At 43.3% G+C, this 26,498-nt stretch overlaps 1 pseudogene; it reads right to left on the bottom strand.

The window, feature by feature from the left end:
• Positions 1-26,498, bottom strand: part of LOC135523865 (glutamate receptor ionotropic, delta-1-like) — a 408,015-nt pseudogene that overhangs the window by 223,633 nt on the left and 157,884 nt on the right.

Consider the following 26,498-nt stretch of genomic DNA (forward strand, 5'->3'; position numbering starts at 1 on the left):
ATTAAAACGGGTCAGATTCAGGATATAACTTTGTACGGACTGTGTTTGTGCAAAATGTTTCTTTGAAAAAAAAAGCGTGGCCAGCTCGAGCGCTGACTGTCGCGTCAATCGAAACTGGGCGATCTAAAAAAAAGCCATTCCAATCACACCGGTTTGAGGCGCGTGTCAAAGGGTTAATCACATGGAAGTCCAAGCTGTGTAATCAGAATGCTGACGTGTGCTTTGATGCCCTATGCGCCAGTCGGCGCAAAAAGAATGAGTGAGTGAGTGAGTGAGTGAGTGAGTGAGTGAGTGAGTGAGTGAGTGAGTGAGTGAGTGAGTGAGTGAGTGAGTGAGTGGTAGCGTGAGCTATAGCATTTCACTTATGCTCAATTGACAGCAGTTGAGAGTACACACCTGGACAAGTGAGGAAAACAAACATAACAAACCTGAGAGTCCTTAACGGTACATGGGTTATTTGTCATTACTGTTGATGACAAAATACTTTATGGTCTACCCTTGTGATTCTGACTGATCCAGGATCAGTATCAATGAGACGATGCATCGTTGACACTGACTGCACCATTTACCACTCCTCTCCTCTCCCCGCCCCTCCCAGTCCCATCTGTACCTACTACTGACAATGTGATTAGCATTGTGGCAGTGTAATAACAAAAACAACAATCACGTTCATTAGCACACTCTCCAGGTGACCAGGGGCATTCTCACATTCGGTAAACACGCATGCCTGTAGGTACAAGAGACACAGGAGTGGGTCTGTCAGGTGTGGCTCCCACATCAACCACTTTGGTTCAAGGGCTGTTCTAATGTCTTGACACTGTGACGGGCCCCTGAGGAACAAGATTGCCTACAGCAGAGGGTGCATTTAGGTGTGGTTCCCACGTCAGCCATTTTGGCTGATGGGCTGCTCTGGTTTCCCGACACCTGCCCCCTGATTAAAAAGGCTAGGCTAAATCCCATGGTAGAACCTCTAGAGGTGACCTTAGCCTTTGAGACTACATCAGAGCTAAAGAAGGGTTGATTCGGTATTTGATTTATTTGACTATGAGCATGGCCCATGGCTGCTCCGGTACCCAATCCGAATAATCTCCGCGAAATGAATTCTGTCTTTGAGTAATGACTGGAAAGAGGCAAAATCTGTCCTAAAAAGTCGCCATTAAAAATGCCTCTGTATTGAAATACACCTCTGCAGTGCTAAGATGGAAAGCTTAATTGTGGCCCATGAAATTCTGTTCTGATAGAAGGCAAATATGGTATGGTGAGAGCATGCATCAATGCACAACAATGAGACTCAAATTAAGTTCCTTAATAAAGTACATTGGATGAAGAGGCAGCAGAGGTGATTTCCAGTTTCCCCCAGATAAAGTAATGAATCCATCAACTGGCAAACATCCTCTGCAACAAGACAATGAGAATAGTTCAACGTTTAATAACAGGAGAGAATCACTGCTATCAAATATTTTCATTGGGTTATCCTTTTGAACTTATAGCATGGCCGGGAAGATGCACTTCTCCATGTGAAAAGGAAGCAAAGGAAGATGCTTTGTTCTGGTAACAAACAAAATGAGGCTGGATGAAAACTTAAAGGCTATGTGAGGTTGGTGGATTGACATTATCATGGGAGAGAGCCGTGTGTAATCTTGTCCGAATCGATCACGCTGAAACCAAAACAGGCTAAACAAATGACACCTCTCTGGAGCGGCCTCAGCCTGCAGTAACGACCGAGGCCCACAGCTTGTTCAACATTCACCAAGCACCTTGTCATATTAGCACCTCCACACAGCAGCCACTAACAGGCCAAGGGAAGAAAGAAACCTCTCTCCATTCGCAGAGACAGACAAGAGCATTCTCCTAGGGCCAGAAATAGTGTATGGGGTTTAAAGATACATGCGATGACGGAGGAATACGGGAAACGCTGACGGCTGTTCAAAACAACAGTAAGTGAATGCGACACCATCATTGTTAATCCTGTGATTGCAATTATGCATTGTTGGGCTAAGCTGCAGATGTGGGGTGTGTTTGGCACAGCGGGAGAGGGACACAGAGGATGGCCAGTGGTGGTAGTACTGACAGGGCACAGACGGGACAGAGGGGTGTATGAACTTGGAGCAAACACGCACACACACGTACACACACACACACACACACACACACACACACGCAAACACTGTTTGCCACATTCAACAACAAGATTTGGGTGGTTTAATACATTCCACGGCTGCCGGCCATTTGTGGAAAAAAGCCACTCGAATAAAACGCATATTAAGAGAAACTGTGGAACACTTTGCTGCAATACGAATCACAGTGATTTACGGTATAATAGAAATAGTACAATTTTAAAATGTCCGGGTAAAATAAATCAACGGTCTTTAAATGTGTTAAATGCGAAACAAAAGTAAGGAAATTGCTATAGTCCTAACCGTACATGGTGCCTTCAGACCAGGCTGAGCAGGAATATGCCGGTGTGCTGGCAGGGCTTTGGACAAGAAATAGAACAAAGATACGGTGGGTTCTGTCAAATCAAGTCAGTATCATACTGATGAACTAGTTTCTACAAATCTCTCCTGTATAGCTTAAACTGACACCTTCACAGGGAACATGAACAGGCAAAGCACTAGTGGAGCCCAGTTGAAGTTATAAATGATTACTTGGAGACTTAAGGGGAATACTTAACAGGCTGATGATACACTATACATACAAAAGTATATGGACACCCTTTCAAATGAGTGGATTTGGTTATTTCGGCCACACCCGTTGCTGACAGGTGACTAAAATTGAGCATGCAGCCATGCAATCTCCATAGACAAACATTAGCTGTCGAATGGCCTTACTGAAGAGCTCAGTGACTTTCAATATGGCACCGTCATAGGATTCCACCTATCCAACAAGTCAGTTCATCAAATTTCTGCCCTGCTAGAGCTGCCCCGGTCAGCTGTAAGTGCAGTTATTGTGAAGTAGAAACATCTAGGAGCAACAACGGCTCAGCCGCAAAGTGGTAGGCCACACAAGCTCTCAGAACGGGACCACCGAGTGCTGAAGAGTGTAGCACATAAAAATTGTCTGTCCTCGGTTGCAACGCTCACTACCGAGTTCCAAACTTCCTCAAGAAGCAACCCCACACAAGCCTAAGAGCAACATGCGCAATGCCAAGTGTTGGCTGGAGTGGTGTAAAGCTTGCCACCATTGGACTCTGGAGCAGTGGAAATGCGTTCTCTGGAGTGATGAATCATTCTTCACCATCTTGCAGCCCGACGGACAAATCTGGCTTTGGTGGATGCCAGGAGAACGCTACCGGCCCCAATGCATATAGTGGCAACGGTCAAGTTTGGTGAAAGAAGGATAATAGTCTGGGGCTGTTTTCCATGGTTTGGGCTATGTCCCTTAAATCCAGTGAAGGGAAATCTTGACGCTACAGCATACAATGACATTCTAGATTATTCTGTGCTTCCAACTTTGTGGCAACAGTTTGGGGAATGCTCTTTCCTGTTTCAGCTTGCCCCCGTGAACAAAGCGAGGTCCATACCGAAATAGTTTGTCGAGATCAGTGTGGAAGAACTTAACTGGCCTGCACAGAGCCCTGACCTCAGCCCCATCGAACAACTGTGGAATAAATTGAAACGCAGCAATGTCCCAACAGTCCCCGCAGCAATGTTCCAACATCAAGTGGAAAGCCTTCCCAGAAGAGTGGAGGCTGTTATAGCAGTAAACTCCATATTAATGCCCATGATTTTGTAATGAGACGTTCAACGAGCAGGTGTCTAGATACTTTTGGTCGCTTATATGAGCAATAATACCTCGGCAAACAAAGATGACATATTCAAAGATCAGATCTACTTGCCGTATTGAAAAATGACACTGAGATGCAATTAAACCATCAATGATATTTCCAACAGGAGATAATGGATTTTTGTTTTCTAATTAGTTTGCCTAAATAAAGCCATCGCAGTTCAACAAAACAATTGAATTGCTTGTTGACACACGCACCACACTTCTTCATGGCGTAGCTGCTCTCTTGGTGACACGCACAGCGACTTACAATGCATGCCTAATATATTCTTCTCCATGGGAATACAACCACCATATTGAAGTGTCACTCATGCGTACCATGCAATCCATGTATAGCTCCTTATCATATTCAGGGCATCACACCTGACCTGTGGAATGAGAGCAGCCAGATGAGAGCCAAAGGCGATATAATGAACGCCCTTACATGTTCAGCACACGCAACCTACCTGTCACTTAACCTACTGTGGCTAGACTTAGAGATGGCAGGGCTCTCTCTCTCTCTCTCTCTCTCTCTCTCTCTCTCTCTCTCTCTCTCTCTCTCTCGTCAACTGAGTGGGAGTACAGCCAAGCCTCTCATTTCCTCCATTTCGGTTGATAAGGATAACATTCAAATGAAAATCTGAGAATGGTTCTGTTAGAAACTAGTCAAGATTACCGTCCTTACCGGTACCACCCGCGTAATTCATTTTCTTCCAAGTTACAAGGACAATCTCGGTTACCTTTCAATTTGTTTCAATTGTCAGATTAGCTTAAATTCGATGAAAAGCCCAAGGAGCCAGTATAATACAGTAAGTTTAATGGTGTGGCTGGAGAAGAGAATTGCACATAATAAGCTCTATATCTGAGCATTTTCTAATCAGAGACTTCTGGGTTTGGAGAGGGCTTCAGCTCTGCTCGGCGCTGCCCTGCCTGCCTGTCTGCCTGCCTGCCTGTGAGCCAGAGCCATCCTCTCCACTAAACAAATTAGCGCTCTGAACTAAAACTTGACATGATATAGCTTTCTAGGGCGCTGTATGTCAAGTACAATGTTTCTCTGGTGCTCTGGCAGCTCCCGGGGACCCCAGGGATGAGGTCTAGCTTATTTTAGAACAGAGGAGAGCCTCCCTGCACCTCACAAAGACACACTTTTATCACCATTGCAGCTAGCTGTGAAAAGCTATTTCATGCCCAGATTGAAAGAGAAGCCTATTGAAGGCCACAGTGACACTCCTCATGCACCTGTGCGCCTTATACAAATTAGTAACAGTATGGTATGGCACCCTAACATTCAGGTTTGCCAACATTGTCTGCTTGGCAACTTTTATTAATGAGTAAATTTGATTATTACACACAGAAATGGTGTTTGGACAACAATTATCTACAGTCTATAAAAACGGATCCTATCCAATGAGTTGTTTTACCATGAAAATTGTCTGGTCATGATTCTCACTCATTTCGATGGAGATGTGAAGGGGGCAGGGAGATATCTGGTGGAGGCCATGCTGGAATGCTCTCGAGGATGCAACACTGGCTCCTCAGTTGTCATGAGGAAGCTGTCACTCCTTATATAGAGGTGCGGAGAGACAAAGCGCTAATTTAATAGCGGGATGAGCAGGAGGCACACACACGCATCCAATCAATGTGGGCTCTTTCCGCCATCAATTTGGGTGCAGCAACACTGTCTGCGTCTTAAGTCCTTCAGCAGATCCCCGAGGACGGCGATTTAGGTGACGGCATATAGGCAATCACAGGTCATCAAGCCGTGTCTACATATCCGACACAAGGACAGAAGGCAATACTGATGAAAGGTTTGTCATGCTGATAGTACCCGTCATAGTGCTGCATACACGGACTATTAGAAATGTAGCTAGAACTAGGGTTGCAAAGGGAGGGTATGTTACTGGAAACTTTTGAATTGTGGTAAACTGCCAGAGTTGTTGGTATCTTTCAAGGATGTCATGCAATCTATCACGAGACATAGTGGACCTTTTGGGTACTTCGAGATTATCACAGGTGTTGGTAATAATCTCCGGCCCTCTGTGTGGGCTAATCACATGTAAAATATATGAAATAATTGAACAAGATGATTTTAAGATAATAATAAAAAATAGAATGGCAAAGCTGTAAAACGTTATCCTACATATAAACCATCAACTTAGTGAATACCACCCTGTCGTCAACTTAGTGAATACCACCCTGTCGTTCTCAACTAACATCAAGGCGGTGGCCCGTTCCTGTAGGTTCATGCTCTACAACATTCGCAGAGTACGACCCTGCCTCACACAGGAAGCGGCGCAGGTCCTAATCCAGGCACTTGTCATCTCCCGTCTGGATTACTGCAACTCGCTGTTGGCTGGGCTCCCTGCCTGTGCCATTAAACCCCTACAACTCATCCAGAATGCCGCAGCCCGTCTGGTGTTCAACCTTCCCAAGTTCTCTCACGTCACCCCGCTCCTCCGCTCTCTCCACTGGCTTCCAGTTGAAGCTCGCATCCGCTACAAGACCATGGTGCTTGCCTACGGAGCTGTGAGGGGAACGGCACCGCAGTACCTCCAGGCTCTGATCAGGCCCTACACCCAAACAAGGGCACTACGTTCATCCACCTCTGGCCTGCTCGCCTCCCTACCACTGAGGAAGTACAGTTCCCGCTCAGCTCAGTCAAAACTGTTCGCTGCTCTGGCCCCCCAATGGTGGAACAAACTCCCTCACGACGCCAGGACAGCGGAGTCAATCACCACCTTCCGGAGACACCTGAAACCCCACCTCTTTAAGGAATACCTAGGATAGGATAAAGTAATCCTTCTCACCCCCCCTTAAATGATTTAGATGCACTATTGTAAAGTGGCTGTTCCACTGGATGTCATAAGGTGAATTCACCAATTTGTAAGTCGCTCTGGATAAGAGCGTCTGCCAAATGACTTAAATGTAATGTAATGTAAATGTGTTTGATATGAGGATTTCGGCATGAAATATCCTGAATGTATATTTATATTTACAAACGTGTATGTATTTATGTTCCTATGTCAATATGTATTTGTTGTCGATGTTTTGGGATAACATATGGTGACATATGTGAAAGTCAATAGTTGGAAGAGCTGCAAAGTTAATTGAAGATCGTGTCATTGTTGATTAGATGCTTTCTTCATTAATTAGGCTATTTTTCTCTTCAACCATATGGTTTATCTACTACAAACTCATGGCCAATATGGACACATATATAATAAATTATTAATTTATACTAATATGTTTTTTTTTGTTATTCAAGTATACATTACCAAAATATTGCCATAGATTCTGTTAGTTAACAAAATTACTGAATATTCCTGTAATTTTGGTAAATTACCAGCAACCCTAGCTACAACTCAAATCAGGGTTTCTATGTGACCACAAATCATTAAAATCCAGACAGAAAATATTTACACAGGAAGCAACCTAATAGAACACAGTCAAGCTCTCAGTCATTTAGTAAGTTCACCATTCTGCGATTCCCACTGTTAAACATCGCACGGTGTTCGACACAACGGCTCTTTGTGTCATCATGTGATCAGATGCATAGGGTATGGGGTAGGGCGGGGAGCATGGAATCATTTCTGACCGATGTCACATTAACACGCCGGCATAGTAAAACACGCTGACAAATTGGAATCAGATTATTCCAGTGTGGATGAATTACTTTCACATATGCTATATGATGAGATGGGAATGGTACAGTATAGCCAAGCCTAGCTGCATGATCCATTGTCCTTCCATTTCAATCTCATGCTGCAGCATTCATTTTATGTCTCCATATTAACATACTGAGAGGCAAATACCTTTTGCTATGTTTTACACATCAGCTTCATTAAGACCTGTGTGTAAGTGTGTATGGCACCACAGGTGGGCATGGTGTGCCACCGAACATTATTACTGTGCATTATAATGATTGGAAATTGCATAAAACAACAGGCTGTCAATAGCATCCTAAGTTGGTTGGTTTTCAAAATGGTACTGCTCTTTAAACAGTCTGAGCTACAGACACTAGACCAACTGTAAAAAGGACTTACAATTACATAACTAGTTGATGAACTATGTCACGATTTGAATGTGTACATTTGCATAAAAGGTCCCCCATGATGGATTTTCTGAATATCGCGTTGGGCCGAACAACACCATTTACCTGTTTGTTTGCTTATTTGAATCCCCATTAGGTTTTGCAGAAGCAGCAGCTACTCCTCTTGGTGTCCAGAAAAAAAAAACACAGAACATGATAAGCAACAAAACACTGACAGACAAGGACAGTCACACAAATTAAAAAATACAACGATATACAAACAATACAACAAGAAAATAATACAAACAATACAACAACAAAAATCATGTTTATGTTCGAGTGTGTCTGTGCTGTGCATGTGTTTTTGTGTATGTCCCCTCACAGTCCTCACCATTCCATGTGGTTTAATACATTTTTCATTAGCAGGCATAGTGCGCCTGTGACAGCCAATACAGCACGGCTTGAAACACTGCTCGTCCAATCAGCATCCAAAATCCAAACAACCAGCAAACAAACCAGCCGTGGCCATGATGCACAGTCAAGTTAGATCAGACAGCATGACTGGGGGAGGTAGGCGAGGTGTAAGATTAGAGACAGACGTGTGACAGAAGAGGTGGGGCAACGAGCCTGAGGGCCGGTATTTATATGCCCTCCAAAAGAAAAGTCGGCGGACCAAGATTCAATGGCCAGATTGGTAAGGAAGCGGTGGTGTTTGCTCGGTTGCGCCTATGACATAGCACAGTACCTGGAACTCATTAGTACATCTGGTGGGCAAGCGTGGGAATGGTTTGTCCACAGTGTATGGTTGATGCAACAGTGAAGCACGTGTTGATGTATTGTTGTAAGTAACGGGATGTGGAAGAGAGTGAAAGGTTGAAAGTGTAGGGTTGTTGAGATTGGATATGGGGGAGATGTTAGTAGGGCTCTTTTTTAAATGTTCTTAGTAGTACAGGATTAGGTAGAATGTTTGTTTCTTTATTCGTTGAGTCTGTAAGCTATGATTGATTACACAGTCCAGTGCAGTAGGTGGCGACGTGCAGTTCTAAGGTTTGTTTGTGGTGCCATAAAACCATAGAAATACTGTGTGTTTTGTTATCTGTTTCAACAAACTTTTATTCATTTTTGTATTGTACATAGTTTTTATTTTGTGGTGTGGTTTTCATAGAAGCCCATGGGCTTCCAACCACACATGCACACTTAAAACATAAAAAAGAAAATCTGTTTTAATTTGTGTTGTTGTCTATCAATTGTTTTCTTTGGTGCAAATGAATAAATAAAATAATTAAGACCGGCATAGGCGAGTGAATAACATACCGTAACGTTAGGACAGCCGGTGGGTCGAGAGCCCTGTTTAACAAGCTGTTGGACTGGTTCAAAGCGCTATTTTGGGAGCGAAACGGAGGCAAGTGGTGAGGTTGCAGCGATGGAGGATATGGAGGGAAGGTTGGAGAAGCAACAGCTGGACGGAATCATGGTAGAAGCAGAAGTGCTGGTTGGTTCTGACGGCGCTTGGAGCAAGCTCGGCGAGAGGGAGTGAAAGACCGTGGCAACGGAAAAAAGAGGAAAAATAACAAAAGTGGTAAAGGATCATCGGTTTCTCTGCTGTGTGATTTGCTAATATACTTGGGAGATCGGGGGAAATAGTTAAGGAGCAATTAAGGAGAAAGTGGAGCTGAGGAAGCTATGGCACCTGCTGCTGGTTCAGAATGTGGCTCAACGGTTGAGGGATACTGATATATTGATTGTAAAAGAGGTGGATTTTGTGGAGTTTATTGCGCAGGTGATTAATTGTACGCCCCCCCCCCCAAAAAAAAAAAAAAAAAGAAGTCTAAGAAACTTGACAGAATTGTAGGTGCTGCTGAAAAGTTTTTGGTCTGTAGGAATTAAGAAGTTTTCATTGTCTCATACAACGGACAGGTGCAGTGAAATATGTTGTTTTAACCTGTTGAAACTCTAGGGTCAGGGAATACTGAATGAAAATGTTCCCCCCTCTCAGGCTCCTGAACCTGTATAGGAAATTGAGAAGACATTTGAACTGACTGAAGGAGTAAAGTTTTGTTTTTTGTTCACCCTTCCCCTTTAATTTCTGCATAGGTAGCGTCATGCACCTCTAAAAAGAAGAAAGAAAAAAGAAGAAGAAGAAGAAGAAGAAGAAATGCTGTGTTTAATGAGGACCACAATACTCTCATGGCCATCAATGAGCAGCACACACTGCGCTGGTGGAAGAATAACCACAGAACGAGCATTCCCACTGACTGGTCTCAGTTCCAGGTGCAACACACACACACAGCGGGCTAATGGAAGTTAATGGGGCCAAATTGACCGTACTGTAATATGGGATGATGTAGACTTCAGCCCCTTTGCAATTGTCAGAGTTAGTCTAATGTAGTGAACAGTGTTACAAGCTAATGTAGCACATTGTGTAACAGTAGTGTTTGGTCCAACAATGTGACCATTATTAGAGACTGCTGGAGGGTAATATACTGGGCCAGCCTGCCGTCTTGTTCAAAGGAGTCTAATGAAACCTCTTTTAGGAGTGGGCACCAGAAAAGAAAAGCAAACGAGGGAAGAAAGAGGTAGAGCACAGCAAAGCACAATAGAGATGAGCATGTCTCCATCTGTCTTCATGACCTCATGCAACAGCACAACTATCATTCAGTGGTTACCATCTCGTTACGATGAATCATCAATTCCTAAGTACTGATTGGTTTGTTAATTGTTTGTAAATAGTGTTATTGTATTGTTGTTTACAGTTACAGTACCAATCAAAAGTTTGGACACACCTACTCATTCAAGGGGTTTTTCTTTCATTTTACTTTATTTGACTATTATTTTCTACATTGTAGAATAATAGTGAAGACATCAAAACGATGAAACAAAACATAGGGAATCATGTAGTAACCAAAAAAGTGTTAAACAAATCCAAATATATTTTAGATTTGAGATTGTTCAAAGTAGACACCCTTTGCCTTGATGACAGCTTTGCATTCTCTCAACCACCTTGTGAGGTAGTCGCCTGGAATGCATTTCACAGGTGTGCCTTATTAAAAGTTAATTTGTGGAATTTCTTTCCTTCTTAATGCGTTTGAGCCAATCAGTTGTGTTGTGACAAGGTAGGAGTGGTATACAGAAGATAGACCTATTTGGTAAAATAGTTTGTTTTTTTAAATCCATATTATGGCAAGAACAGCTCAAATCATTAAAGAGAAATGACAGTCCATCATTACTTTTAAGACATGAAGGTCAGCCAATTTGGAAAATTTCAAGAACTTTTAAAGTTTCTTCAGGTGCAGTCGCAAAAACCATCAAGAGCAATGAGGAAACTGGCTCTCATGAGGACCGCCACCGGAAAGGAAGACCCAGAGTTACCTCAGCTGCAGAGGATAAGTTCATCAGAGTTATCAGCCTCAAAAATTGCAGCCCAAATAAATGCTTCACAGAGTTCAAGTACCAGACACATCTCAACATCAACTGTTCAGGTGAGACTGTGTGAATCAGGCCGTCATGGTCAAATTGCTGCAAAGAAACCACTACTAATGGACACCAATAAAAATAAACTTATCTTAGGCCAAGAAACACGAGCAATGGACATTAGCCCGAGGGATGGGAAAATGGCGTCAAAGAAAACGGCTGACGATTTACATGCCGTAATCAATTGTGCTATTTTGTAATTTTTTTGTGTTGTTTGTAACTTTTTTTAAACTTATTTTAAACATAATGTTGCTGCTACCGTCTCTTATGACCGAAAATAACTTCTGGACATTATTCACCACAGACTGGAAGAAGCTTTTTTCTTTAATGAGTCCGACGAGAAAGTGATTACTACTCTCCTGGGAACAGGCCCAGATCCCTGTCATTAGCGTGAAGAAAAGACGGAGGCAAGGAGGACGCAGATCAGGCTGCCTTTTGAGAATCCTTAGGCGAGCGGGTAAACTCCCATTCATATCAATTCTACTTGCTAACATGCAACCATTGTTAAATAAAAAAGGATGACCTACGATTACGATTATCCTACCAACGGGACAATAAGAACTGTAATTATCCTATGTTTCACCGTGTCGTGGCTGAACGACGACACGGACAAATAGAGCTGGAGGCATTTTCAATACAGCGGCAGAACAGAGAAGCCACATCTGGTAAGACGAGGGGTGGGGGTGTATGTCTTTTTGTCAATAACAGCTGGTGCACGATGTCTAATATTAAAGAAGGCTGGAGGTATTGCTCGCCTGAGATACCTTATGATAAGCTTTAGACCACACTATCTACCAAGAGAGCTTTCATCTATATTATTCGCAGAAGTCTATTTACCACCACAGACCGATGCTGTCACTAAGAGCGTACTCAACCAACTCTATAAGGCCATAATCAAAAAAGAAAATGCTCACTCAGAAGCGGCACTCCTAGTGGCCGGGGGCTTTAATGCAGGGAAACTTAAATCAGTTTTACCACATTTGTACCAGCATGTCACAGGTTCAACCAGAGGGGAAAAAAAACTCTAGACCACCTTTACTCTACACACAGATATGCATACAAAGCTCTCCCCCGCCCGCCATTTGGCAAATTCGACCATAATTCTATCCTCCTTACGATTCCTGCTTACAAGCAAAAACTAAAGCAGGAAGTACCAGTGACTCGCTCAAAACGGAAGTTGTCAGATGGCGCAGATGCTATGCTACAGGACTGGAATATGTTCCGAGATTCATTCAATGGCATTGAGGAGTATACCACCTCAGTCATCAGCTTCATCAATAAGTGCATCGACGTCATCGTCACCACAGTTGACATGCAACATCCGCATCGAGCTAAAGGCTAGAGCTCAGTGACGTGAGTGACGCAAGCCTACCAAATGAGCAAAATGCCTTTTATGCTCACTTCGAGGCAAGCAACACTGAAGCATGCACGAGAGCACCAGCTGTTCTGGAAGACTGTATGATAACGCTCTTGGTAGCCGATGTGAGCAAAACCTTTAAACAGATCAACATTCACAAAGCCGCGGGGCCACATGATTCCATGTGTGTTATTTCATAGTTGTGATGTCTTCACTATTATTCTACAATGTAGAAAATAGTCAAATGAAAGAAAAACCCCTTGAATGAGTAGGTGTGTCCAAACTTTTGATTGGTACTGTTATGTCCCCTCTGTCTCTCTGTGTGGATGGATACATTCACAGACACAGCAATCAGCTTGACGGGGTTGAACTGGGAGCACAGTCCTGGAGCGGTTGGACAGGCGAGACAGCAACAGAGAGGGCTTCATCCTGAGCCCTAGACTATGAATCAAGTTTGAGGAGTTAGTGAGATTACTTTGGTAAACTCTGAGTTCAAGACGGTATAACTGGTACCATGAATGTGGCTCACCATTTAGCCATGTAGTTATACATTTTTTTTGTACGATTTATTTGATCTTTTTATAAACATCGTCATACAAATGAAAAAAAAAAATCATACAAACATCACACCTGCCCAGATCCACTAGCGCCCACATTACTTTCCTCCATTTTGCTTTTCTCTGTCTCCGCCCACGCACTTTCAACTTTTAGATAACAAAGCATTTGACCTTTCCGTTGAGTTAACGACTGAGGATCGGTTGATTTCCAGTTTTTAAGTATATATATTTTTTAAGATGACTTACAAGACAAGTATCATCCAACCCATCGGGTATCTCACTGCAACCTCATAGGCCATGCCAGATGAATTAAAAGTACATTTACATTGTAATACTTCTGACAGCCAACTTTCTAACTCCATAACTTTTGGACTTTATAACATTCCCAGAAGGCATGGATTACTGAGTCATAGTTAATTTTACACTTCAGACATGACTCTACCGTTGTGTTGTAGAATGTGTGAATTTTGTCTCTTGTATAATAAATTCTATACATTCATTTAGTACTGGATTAAAACCCACATCTTTTGCAAGATACATTTCCACGGCAAGGAATTCTTCAGAACTAGGGGCTAACTCCATTTATCCTGAAAGAAGTGTCTGAGCCACAAGTTTGAGGACCAATGAAATCAGATACACTCCCTCTCTCAAAGAATGTGTCATCGTCCCCTTCATTTGTGGAAGACAACTGATCAAATGTTTTATTTTAAACAAATGTTTTTTTGTGTAAACATTTTTTTATGTTAAAATCCCTATCACATTACACATTTCGTAAGGACAGTATTTTCTTTCCAAACTGTATGTTTGTCGCACGATTGTATTTTGAAATTTGCGAAAGGCAAACTGACATGACAACCAACCATAGACATATAATCCATAGATGGCCGTTTCCATTCAAGTCGAGACTGGCAGCCATTGCTAGTGTATACGTGAGTTTAACAGTTAACTAAGAGGTTCCAAAACCCTTCTTTGGATTATATGGCTATAGCCACAATGCAATAAGCTGTTCCACAGATAGGAGTGGGATAAAGGTGCTTGTGCACTGATAAGCATACCAAAGACAGCATTAACGATAAGTAATAAGATAAGACAACACTTCTAAGAGCCCAGCCTGCTGAATTTTCAAGACAATTTTTCTTTCATTTTGATTTCACCACAAATTCAAATGTGGCACTGACTCACCCATGAACTGAGGTTTCAGCCTGCTAGAGTTAACGGCAGGTGGGCTGGTGAGCAATATCCACCGTCGTAGTACGGATGAAGCCTGACCTGGAATGTGAAGCTAACTAAAGCTGGCTAGCTTTATTAAAGCCTAAGTAGATCTAACTTGCTTCGTAGTATACCACTGTTGACAGACACAGCGAGACACACAATGACACACACAATAACCACTTATACTGGTCTACCTTACTGATAAGACCATGTCAATATTCTCTCCTTCCTATCTATCTCCCTCCTCAGTGTTCCTCTGAAGAGGCCTGCCTCAGGACGAATGAGACCGAGTCAATACCTCCACCGTGTCTCACTAAAGAACGACAAAGGCAAGACTGAGGAGTGTAAGTACAGTATCGTGGTCTAGGAAAGAGAGGCGACATGAATGAGTAGGGCCAAGGGGGTGGGTGGGGGGGGGGTCGCGAGACGAATTCTAGACATAAAGTAATACACGATCACACACAAATGTTTAACAGAGTTCGAAACGAGCCAGAATCTCACTCCACACCGAGCATCAAATGTCAGGGACGGTACCTTTTGGGTGACTCAAACCATTGGTACATTGTCAAGGAGGACGGTCACGTGTGTTTGCGAGCAGAGGGTCACTGGTTTGAGCCCAGTGTGGGCCAGGGACAGTGGAGGAAGATATACTGTTGTTGCATTCGCACTACACACCTGATTCAAATCCTCAACACTTGGTGATAAGTTGATCATTTGAATCGGCTGTGCAGTAGTAGGGTAAATGCAAAAATGTGCCCCCCTTTGGGTCCCCAGGGACAGGATTAAAAAATGCTGTTCTATCTAGACTAATCATATTCCTCACCTCTCCCTGACTACCTACCGTACGTAGACATGATCCAACTCAGTAAACCAACCTTGATACTTCAACGAATGTTTGTTACATGCACCTGTTTGCTTTCTTTAACTGACCACAAGCATGTAGGTTAGATATGAGACCATTGCTTGTTGTTGTTTTTTTTAAGTTTCAGTATTGCTACAGTTTGAAAACAAAATTATTTTGACACTATTTATGTTTTTCAGGTGATTCTCTAGAGGACTCTATTCCCCGTAAATGCAATTTGTTTAATCAGGTGTGTAAACTGGGGCTGGGGAATAAGTGTGACACCAATCAGCCCCTGAGAATCAGGTTGGTAAGGTTGACTTGAGTGAAATATTATGTTTTGGTATTGTAATACCAACGCTCTTCATTTCTAGGCTACATGCCGCCCCTTAGGGCTCTGGTCAAATGTAGTGCACTTAAAAGTTTGTCACCTCGTGGCAAAACATTTTAGTGGCCCCTCTTGACAGTGGAGAGAAAGATTTTAGTTTTAAAAGTTAATTTGCTGCACTTCTACTAATTTTGCCATGGGGTGAAGAGATAATCTAAGTTTAATGACAAAATATATGCAATTCTACAAATGTTGTAATGAGTTATGCCATGTTTAATATGATCTGACAAATGTTTTCTACAGCTGTCCAGTTCCATTTTCACTCATCGCAGGAGGGATTTGTTACAGGCTCCTTATTTCTTAAGGCACGAAAGGCCCAGCTCAAAGGTAAATTCTTCTTCTATCTAAATAGGATTCTGCTAAATGACTTAAATGTAATGTAATGTAAATAACTTAGCACTCCCCTATCATAGTGACATAGGCTGTGAGAACTGTTTAGAACCTGGAGTAAGCAGCTCTTTGTGTTGATGAAGTATATAATGACTGTGTGGTTCTATAATTTCTTAGTTCCTCTCCGTTTTATCCTAAGTGTGATCTCCTCTGCAACTGTTTGAATAACTGGATAATGAGCTCTGCTGGATCCTTGGAACACGTTTTTCTCAACAGTAACAAAATCAATCGGGGTCCCCTGGAGGTCAGGGCGTGCGTGCCCGGATGGTATTCGGTTATGATTACTACAAGTTTAGATAGCTGGCTAGACTAACTACCAATCTAACAATTGTTAGCTGACATGGATAATTGAGTGGCTGTCAGTGAGACATAACAAGAGGAAAAATAATGATGCACACATTTCGAAATTGCACCTGATGTATTCTACTATTCTTACTCTAAATAGTAATTTGAGACCCTACTGAGTACATTTTTTTATAATAATGTTTTGGTTGGGAGTCTAAGACCTGGAACCGGTACTGATTGCACAATTGTTGGAAAGTTAGTATAAATCAGTCTAGGATGCTTAAAACATCAGTCAACAGCAATCTTAGTGCAGAACAAAATTGCTGAGACATTTATATGTATGATTTTGCAATGAGACTCCAAATAAAATTGGAGACATGGCCAAAGAGTAGCTAATACCGACAATCAAGGAAACAATAGACTTAGCTATAACATTCTACTTTTGTTTGGTGAAACTGTCGCGGAATTGATTTGATTAGCTAATTGTGGAGTGGTTGGTTTGATGCAACAAAATGAACGCTATTATGCTAGCTAGCCATCTAGCTAAAAACTTGTGTAGCTTGCTACTGTAGCTAGGAGACGAGAGAGTGGCTAGATATCCGTTTTGTCACAGCTCGGTACATAGAACATATAAACTCAGCAAAAAAAAGAAACATCCCTTTTTCAGGACCCTGTCTTTCAAAGATAATTTGTAAAAAAATCCCCAAAACTTTACAGATCTTTGTAAAGGTATTAAACACAGTTTCCCATGCTTGTTCAATGAACCATAAACAATTAATGATCACGCACCTGTGGAACGGTCGTTAAGACACTAACAGTTTATAGACGGCAGGCAATTATGGACACAGTTATGAAAACTTAGGACACTAAAGAGGCCTTTCTACTGACTCTGAAAAACACCAAATGAGAAATGCCCAGGGTCCCTGCTCATCTGTGTGAATGTGCCTTAGGCATGCTGCAAGGAGGCATGAGGACTGCAGACATGGACAAGACAATAAATTGAAATGTCCGTACTGTGAGATGCCTAAGACAGTGCTACAGGGAGACAGGACGTACAGCTGATCGTCCTCGCAGTGGCAGACCACGTGTAACAACACCTGCACAGGATCGGTACATCTGAACACAACAACGGCCCGAGTTACACCAGGAATGCACAATCCCTCCATCAGTGCTCAGACTGTCCGCAATAGGCTGAGAGAGGCTGGACTGAGGGCTTGTAGGCCTGTTGTAAGGCAGGTCCTCACCAGACATCACCGGAAACAAAGTTGCCTATGGGCACAAACCCACCGTCGCTGGACCAGACAGGACTGGCAAACAGTGCTCTTCACTGATGAGTCACGGTTTTGTCTCACCAGGGGTGATGGTCTGGGGCCCTTCCTGCAGACTCATCCTGACATGACCCTCCAGCATGACAATGCCACCAGCCATACTGCTCATTCTCTGTGTGATTTCCTGCAAGACAGGAATGTCAGTGTTCTAACACTAAGCCCGGATCTCACGTCTGGGACCTGTCGGATCGAAGGGTGAGGGGTAGAACCATTCCCCGCAGAAATGTCCGGGAACTTGCAGGTGCCTTGATGGAAGAGTGGGGTAACATCTCACAGCAAGAACTGGAAAATCTGGTGCAGTCCATGAGGAGGAGATACACTGCAGTACTTAATGCAGCTGGTGGCCACACCACATTGTTCGGGACACATTATTCAATTTCTGTTAGTCACATGTCTGTGGAACTTGTTCCGTTTATGTCTCAGTTGTTGAATCTTGTTATGTTTGTACAAATATTTACACATGTTAATTAAGTTTGCTGAAAATAAACGCAGTTAACAGTGAGAGGACGTTTATTTTTTTGCTGAGTTTAGATTTCTAATGAGGATGCGTTTCTCAAGTGAATGATACTAATATTTTTGTGTTTCTCCTTCAACAAAAAAGAATTATTGGCCTGTTAGCTAACTAAATTAACGAAATTACATGGGGGGTAAGTTTACCTAACTTACCCGAGATTTCTTCAATTACAACAACAAAACCATACTCGGATATTCAAGACTCTTCCAATATATAAACAATGGACAATTTAGTAGATTTTCATAAATGTCTTCTTAGAGAATCCCTACGGAAGAATGCTACATTTATATACATCCTTCCAGCAAGAAAACTAGCGAGCGGATCGCGACACCATCTGCTGACCATTTAAAGAGTTGAGTTCTCAACCGGTGTGCCAAAAGTCGCGTCTATAATAAATAATCCACCAACCTTGACACACTGGCCTTTATTGTACTAACAATCTCAGTGGCAGAGTTCTTTCTCTGCCACACGCGTACACACGCATGCACTCTTGACACAGACACGCAAACACCCAAATAGAGATATGGAACTGTTTGAAGGTGTGGAGCCCTGACCCTTCTATGTGTCTCTCTGTCCATCCATCCTGCAACCTGCGGCTCCACACTGCAAAACAGAGATCAGGTTGTATGGCGTGGCACACAGCGTCTCATTATGCCTTCCCCACTCATCTTTATTTCATGGCTGGCAGACGTAAGAGGCTGGCCCGCTGGCACATGTAGGGGGTGAATTTCCACATTAATTATTCTCAGGCTGCTCAGCTTGCGGGCTTGAACAGTCACCTCACCATGAACAATCGCCTCACATACTACATATACACAGGATCATTGGGTTGAGTTGCATCAATATAAACATAGCAGATAATTGTCTTCACTTTCAGTTATTGGCAATTTGAATAGTTCATGATCAAATTGGCAAAATAAAAAAGTTGAGAAATATATCTAACATTTTAGCCCGTTTTACAGTATGACACGCGACAAGGCAAACAAGCAACATACCACGTATAACCTTGTATATTATTCGTTTAATCAGCCATAAAACCCAAGTCTTACATTTATTTAACAAATCAAATAATTTCACAGGTATGGATTTCTTGACACCTCTTCAGGCACCAGTGAGGCTGTCATGTTCCTCGTATTGACGACTGTAGAAGCCAATTACCAATACAAGCTTTGGTGGACACCTGCGGATCAATAGGTCTTTCCAACTGATCTCACCCTAGACACTCATTTCTGTTTAAAACGATGCCTAGATCCCATCAATATTTTGCACTTTCACTATTTCTGCGGCAGGCAGGCAAAGCGAAAAATGAAAAGTCAACAGATTGTGTTGGTTCCGATTTCCCCAGAGCGAAACAACACTTGAATCACACTTCATCTTCTCTCTCCATGAAATAAAACGTCAGTCAGAGGGCAGCCATATTGTCTGGACAACCAAAAACAGCTCTATTTAGCAAGTGCCAAGGCCTTCGTGACTCGGAGCACAACGACTGAAAGCAGAAGAAGTGACAAAGGACACATCCCAAATGGCACCCTTTTCCCTATGTAGTGCACTGCTTTTGACCAGGGCAAAATTAGGGAATTGTGTGCCATTTGGGGAGGAACATAATGCTCCTAGATCTCTGTTGACTGTGGCGGCTGGCTGGAAGGTTGATGGCCACTACCATGGTACACAGAGCCAAAGGCATCCAAGGGCCAATCCTACCCACTGTGACAATGTGTGTCCATTTCCACTCAAATGACAGTGGCCGGCTTTTACCATCTGCGGCCCACTGCTCGACATCTTCCTTTCACTCTGAGTTCCACCACCAAGGTCACATAGGTACATGAAGCCATCCGTGTGTAAAGAGGGAAAACAGGGACCACACATGCGGGCACACACACAACACGCACACAGACCTACTCATGTACTTTTGAAAGTACAGTCCACTCCTATGACTAGGCCCTATCTATATGAAATTGCTTATGAAGATAACCTCTTGAACGAAAGAGGTGCTACGGAACCCATACGGATGTAGTATTAGACCTCACAATTGTCAGAGGGAGTTCATTAAAAGGGAATAGATGGGAGGGATGAGCTGACACAGACTCCCTGTGGTCAGTAGCTTTGGAGCCATGCCCCCGGCCAGGACTGAGCTGAATCCACATCCTTCCAACACACACAGAGACAGAGAGAGACAGAGAGAGACAGAGAGAGACAGAGAGAGACAGAGAGAGAGAGAGAGAGAGAGAGAGAGAATGGAAGAGAGCCAGAAAGAAAGAGAAAGAGAGAGTGGACGAGACAAAGAGAGAGAGTGACGAGGTGCAAGAAGAGAAGCCTCATCAGCATGCAGAACACATAGAGCACAGAGAGGAAGGAAGCTATTGGAGCTCAGCAGAGGAAGAACAACCCTTAACAACGGTGCAGTAAGCCAGGCGCGGGAGGAGCCATCAATAGCTTGTCGCTGTCTGTCACTCACCTCCCATATACAATGCAATAGCCATTTACCCAACAACCTTAGCTAGCAGTCTGTGCCCCTACCCTCTCATTGTCCACTGCACTCGCGTGTGTGTGTGTGTAGGCTATGTGCTGATAGGTCTGTCAATCTTTTCTCCCTCAGCAGTTTCCACGCACATTGTTCACTGTTTGTTTATGTGCCATATCAAGATGTTAGATCAGAAAGAACAGTCATGCTCTGATAAGGATAAGGCAGAAATGTAAAGTCAGTGGGGGGGGGGGGGAGAAAAGGTAAAGAAAATAATGGTAACGTCAGTCATAGTATAAACAGGCATTTTTCACGGTTCAGACTGAATTATCACTTGCAGTGTGTGTCATTTCAATAGACTGGTGGATTGCCAGCGCCTGGAGCGAGTTCTGGAATACTGACAAATGGAGCATTGTCTTGGTGACACGCAGTTCCTTGCTGTCATTTTTTTTTTTTTTTACAGTGTGAATGTATGATCCAATTCACTGAGAGGCAGAAGCCAAGTTTCCACAGACAGAACTATGCATCTCTGCAGCTGGCCTATTGGCTTGCAGCACGTGACACTACACAAATACACACAGACAATACACACATGCAGGCAAGCAAACACAAACATACACAGACATTGGGGAATTTTATGTGTCACACACACACTCTCTCTCTCTCTCTGATAAATGCAGTCAAACCAATACCGAAATGAACCCAGGCTTGATCATCTCACTCACATCAGCATGTGCATATATTGTGGAAGTCCCAAAGGCCCCGAAAGGGCTCATTGTGGAGAGGGTGTGCTCTGTGCCCTCACCCTCCTCCCCCTCAAACCCGGCCCTCCTTCATCCACTCCTTCCCCATCTCTTCTGGGAAATAATCCAGGTCGTCTCCTGCCCTGGTCAGCGGTGAGACTCTGACCGAGTGAGTGACATCTCAACCGCTGCACTGTCTCACATGATATAGACACACACACACACGCACGCGCACACGCATTCACATATTCATATATACACTTAAACACCAGTCAACAGAATATTCTCGCGTCAACACAATATCTTTCCATCAATATTAACCCCCTAATATTCTGTAGTGCCTCACAGCCAGTGAGTTTATGGACAAGAGAACTAGGACAGACAATCATTCGGATCAGAGGGCGATTACACCCAGAATAATTATTACCACAACACGGTGGACTCATCTCACCATCCTGTGTGTGTGTGTGGCCTCATTGTAATATGGCCTGAATGGAATAAATGGAATTTATAAACCCATCAAACATATGGAAACCACGTTTGACTCCATTCCATTTATTAATTCCAGCCGTTACAATGAGCCTGTCCTCCTATAGTTTCGGCCTACCAGCCTCCACTAGTGTGTGTATGTGCGTGTGTGTGTGTGCAGTCGTGCGTGCGTGTGTGTGTGTGTGTGTGTCGGCAGTGAATATCCCCACGTCGGGTGGCAGGTTTACGGGACATCAGGCTCCCCCAAATGTGACAGGGACAGATTGTGTAACATACACGCCATCTATTCTCCCTTCCGAGCATTGATGGGACGAGACGTTTTAATTCACCAGGGTCAGGATGCAGGACTCGAAAACTGTACTGTTGTCAGATCAAACAGCAACATTCTTTGTGACACCTATCGTTTAGGCTTTCTTTTTCCTTCATTACAGAGGTGGATGGGTTTGGAGAAAAGGTCCTTTGATTTGTATAATCTAGGTTAAAGCTGCAATATGTCACTTTTTTATGTATTTTTTATTTAACTAGGCAAGTCAGTTAAGAACAAATTCTTATTTACAATGACGGCCTACTTGCAACCCCCCCCAACCCGGTGAGCCGCCCGATGGGACTCCCGATCACGATCGGTTTTGATACAGCATGGGATGGCACTCGGGTCAGTAGAGACGCCTCTAGCACGGCGATGCAGTGCTTTAGACAGCTGCACCGCTCTGAATTCCCACTTTTTGGGCGACCTGACCATAGTCACATAGAAATATCAATTTTAGATCTGTCATTGTAATGAAAGCAAGTCTAAGAAGCGGTAGATTCAGTCTATGTGCACTCTTTCTATGCTTCCCATTCTTCATTTTTTACTTTTGGTTTTGTACACCAGCTTAAAACAGCTGAAAATACAATATCTTTGGTTATGGAAAATATATTGTCACATACTGAAATTAGACAAACAGGAAATGCGATTTCTGCATAGTGCATCTTTAATGCTACTTGACTCCTGCTGTTGGACCTTGGAGGGCTATTGGTTTGCTTTAACCATCGTGGATGTCAATGAGGGGGGCCTGAGGAATGTGTTCAATTACATTTCTCGACAGAAAGAGATAATTCCTTCCCGTATGAAGGCAGATACCCGTGCTAGCGTAATCAACATCATCACCCCTCTTGTCACTTCCTCTCCATATCTACACGTTTGTCTCCTTATCTCATGTTGAAATACTGTGGCATACGGAATAAATGCTGAATAACGACACGCTGGAATTAAGCATGAGTCATTTTCCAAGTTCGTCTTTCTCTGGTATAAAGCTCCTCAAGGTATTGTACAACACTATCATAGCATGGGGTAGGCCTAATCCTGACCTTTGCTTTAATTACCTACCTCTCTGTGGACCTGGCATGAAATTACACTTTATAATCCAGGGGATTAGAGCCTGTTAATTTGAGACGGCATATTCTTAATATATTCTACTCTCCATAGGGCCCCCTGTTGACCAATCGGAATCAAGTTCAGTTTGATTGACACGCTATTTTACGTAAACATGGGACATGTCACAGCGAGGAAACCAACACACACAGCGACTGTGTTTCACTACTCTGTGTTTTTTGTGTACCTGTGTGTGTCTGTGAGTGACTGTGTCTTTTCACACCCACACACTGAGAGACACAGGCAGAGACAGCGTGGATCTTTTGATCCTACATTAAGCATTGATTTCTAGTACCTCAAAGAAAGACCAGTGAAATGTGACCCTGTTCTATGTAATTACACATGATAGGAAGCTGTGCCGCCATGTTCACACCTCACTTCCTGTGCACGGCACGGCATGCACTAATTGAGCTAACTAGCCTTGTGTGTCTTAACGCTTGGCACATGAATGAAAGAATGGAGAGATCATTAGCCCTACTTATATTAAATAACAATGATCAACCGCAATTAACATGCCGTAATATAACTTGTATTTTTGGCAACAAAACACACCTACCACTGTGCTTTCTGTTCAAACGGCGCTTCATGACCGTGGGAGAAAATACTATTCTTTTTTCGTTCACCAACTAAATTATATACATTTTGGGGTGAAAATTGTATTTTCAGCTCATTACATCCTGGCATTTAATTAATTCCACATTATTTGCAGACTGAGAGCCATAATCCATCCACAAAAGTTATTAAGAGGAATGGAAAATATGAGATTTCTTTGTAATCAGGGTCCTGTTATTGATTGAGGATTTGACTGGAGTGCATAGGGAAAAAACAGCGGAGAAGTCCATAACATTGTCATTACCTTGGTAAACTAGAGGATAACAGCTACCAACTGTCAACTGCGTTTATTTTCAGCAAACTTAACGTGTAAATATTTGTATGAACATAGCAAGATTCAACAACTGAGACATAAACTGAACAAGTTCCACAGACATGTGACTAACAGAAATGGAATAATGTGTCCCGGACCAAAGGGGGGTCAAAATCAAAAGTAACAGTCAGTATGTGGTGTGGCCACCAGCTGCATTATGTACTGCAGTGTATCTCTTCCTCATTGGCTGCACCAGATTTGCCCGTTCTTGCTGTGCGATCTTACCCACCTCTTCCAATAAGGCACCTGCAAGATCCAGGACATTTCTGGCAGGAATGGCCCTAGCGCTCACCCTCCGATCAAACAAGTCCCAGATGTGCTCAATGGGATTGAGATCCGGGCTCTTCACTTGCCATGGCAGAACACTGACATTCCTGTCTTGCAGGAAATCACGCACAGAATGAGCAGTATGGCTGGTGGCATTGTCATGCTGGAGGGTCATATGTCAGGATGAACCTGCAGGAAGGGTACCACATGAGGGAGGAGGATGTCTTCCCTATAACGCACAGCGTTGAGATTGCCTGCAATGGCGACAAGCTCAGTCCGATGATGCTGTGACACACCGCCCCAGACCATGACGGACCCTCCACCTCCAAATTGGTCCCGCTCCAGAGTACAGGCCTCGGTGTAACGCTCATTTCTTCGACGATAAACACGAAAACCGCGACTCGTCAGTGAAGACACTTTTTGCCAGTCCTGTCTGGTCCAGCAACAGTGGGTTTGTGCCCATTGGCGACGTTGTTGCCTGTGATGTCTGGTGAGGACCTGCCAACAGGCCTACAAGCCCTCAGTCCACTCTCTCTCAGCCTATTGCAGACAGTCTGAGCACTGATGGAGGGATTGTGTGTTCCTGGTGTAACTCGGGCAGTTGTTGTTGCCATCCTGTACCTGTCCCGCAGGTGTGATGTTCGGATGTACCGATCCTATGCAGGCGTTGTTACACGTGCTCTGCCACTGCGAGGACGATCAACTGTCCGTCCTGTCTCCCTGTAGCGCCGTCTTAGGCGTCTCACAGTACGTACATTGCAATGTATTACCCTGGCCACATCTGCAGTTCTCATGCCTCCTTGCAGCATGCCTCAGGCACGTTCACGCAGATGAGTAGGAACCCTGGGCATCTTTCTTTTGGTGTTTTTCAGAGTCAGTAGAAAGGCCTCTTTAGTGTCCTATGTTTTCACAACTGTGACCTTAATTGTCTTAAGTCTGTAAACTGTTAGTGTCTTAACATCATTCCACAGGTGCATGCTCATTAATTGTTTAAACAGTGTTTAAACCCTTTACAATGAAGATCTGTGCAAGTAATTTAGATTTTTTTTTCAAATTATCTTTGAAAGACAATGTCCTTGAAAAAGTGTTGTTTCTTTTTCTGCTGAGTTTACATAGAGGGTGCCATGCTAATTTGACCCCAAAGCCTGTTCAAACCAACTTTGAACAAAACCCTATGGTATTGACCCTGGATGATGTATTACACAGTGATGAGGCCTGTGTCACTGACTCATCTTACAAAGAAAAAGGGACAAAAACACATGCATACACACAACCGCCACACAGACTTCATAGAAACCAAAAGGTTACTGTGGAAAACGCTCGCTTCAATTTACGACCCAAAGCAGATCAAATTAAGTTGTGCTCAAAGAGGCTACCTCTGTCCCTTAAACACAGAGCTTTCTAATTCGGTCACTATGCATGACTGGTCAGACGGAGAGCAGTAACAGCCTCTCCCTGTGTCCCATTAGTGCGTTGAACTAGTGCTATCCATTAACCACCGTCCTCATTAAGTCCAAACAAAACACTGCCTAATTCAAATAAGATGGCTGTGATGTCAGAAGAGTCGGGTAGAGAGCATGTTGGGAGTGAGTTGCAAAATAATGTTGCCTAACTCAATTGCAGGAATAAACCAGGGAGGGAGGCTGACAGAAATTCACAAGTACAGCAGAAATACAGCGTGGGTTGGCTGAAGCGATGCTGTTAAATAGGATTGAAAGGTACAAGCGGTAAGGTACAGTATGTACAAAAATCGCCCCCAGGCCCTCTCATAGCAGGGAGTTTTCCTTGAGTTAACAAATGAATGTCATTAATAACAATGTATCAAATTATCACTCAAGGTTGCAGTCTGTATCCTCTTTATTTATAGAGCATTCACTCACAGATGCTGTGAATATTATTTGAAATATTTGTTTTGGACTGATGCTGGACTGAGCATTCTACTCAATGTGTTGTCAATGAGCACAGTGTCTTGGAGATAGAATTACATTTCAAAAGGAGGCAAATCATTTGCAGCAAAACCTTTTGATTTCACCGGATTGACTTTAGCGAGCGAGCTGTGATTGA

The sequence above is a fragment of the Oncorhynchus masou genome, chromosome 31, assembly GCF_036934945.1.
Source record: "Oncorhynchus masou masou isolate Uvic2021 chromosome 31, UVic_Omas_1.1, whole genome shotgun sequence".
Lineage (NCBI taxonomy): Eukaryota > Metazoa > Chordata > Actinopteri > Salmoniformes > Salmonidae > Oncorhynchus > Oncorhynchus masou.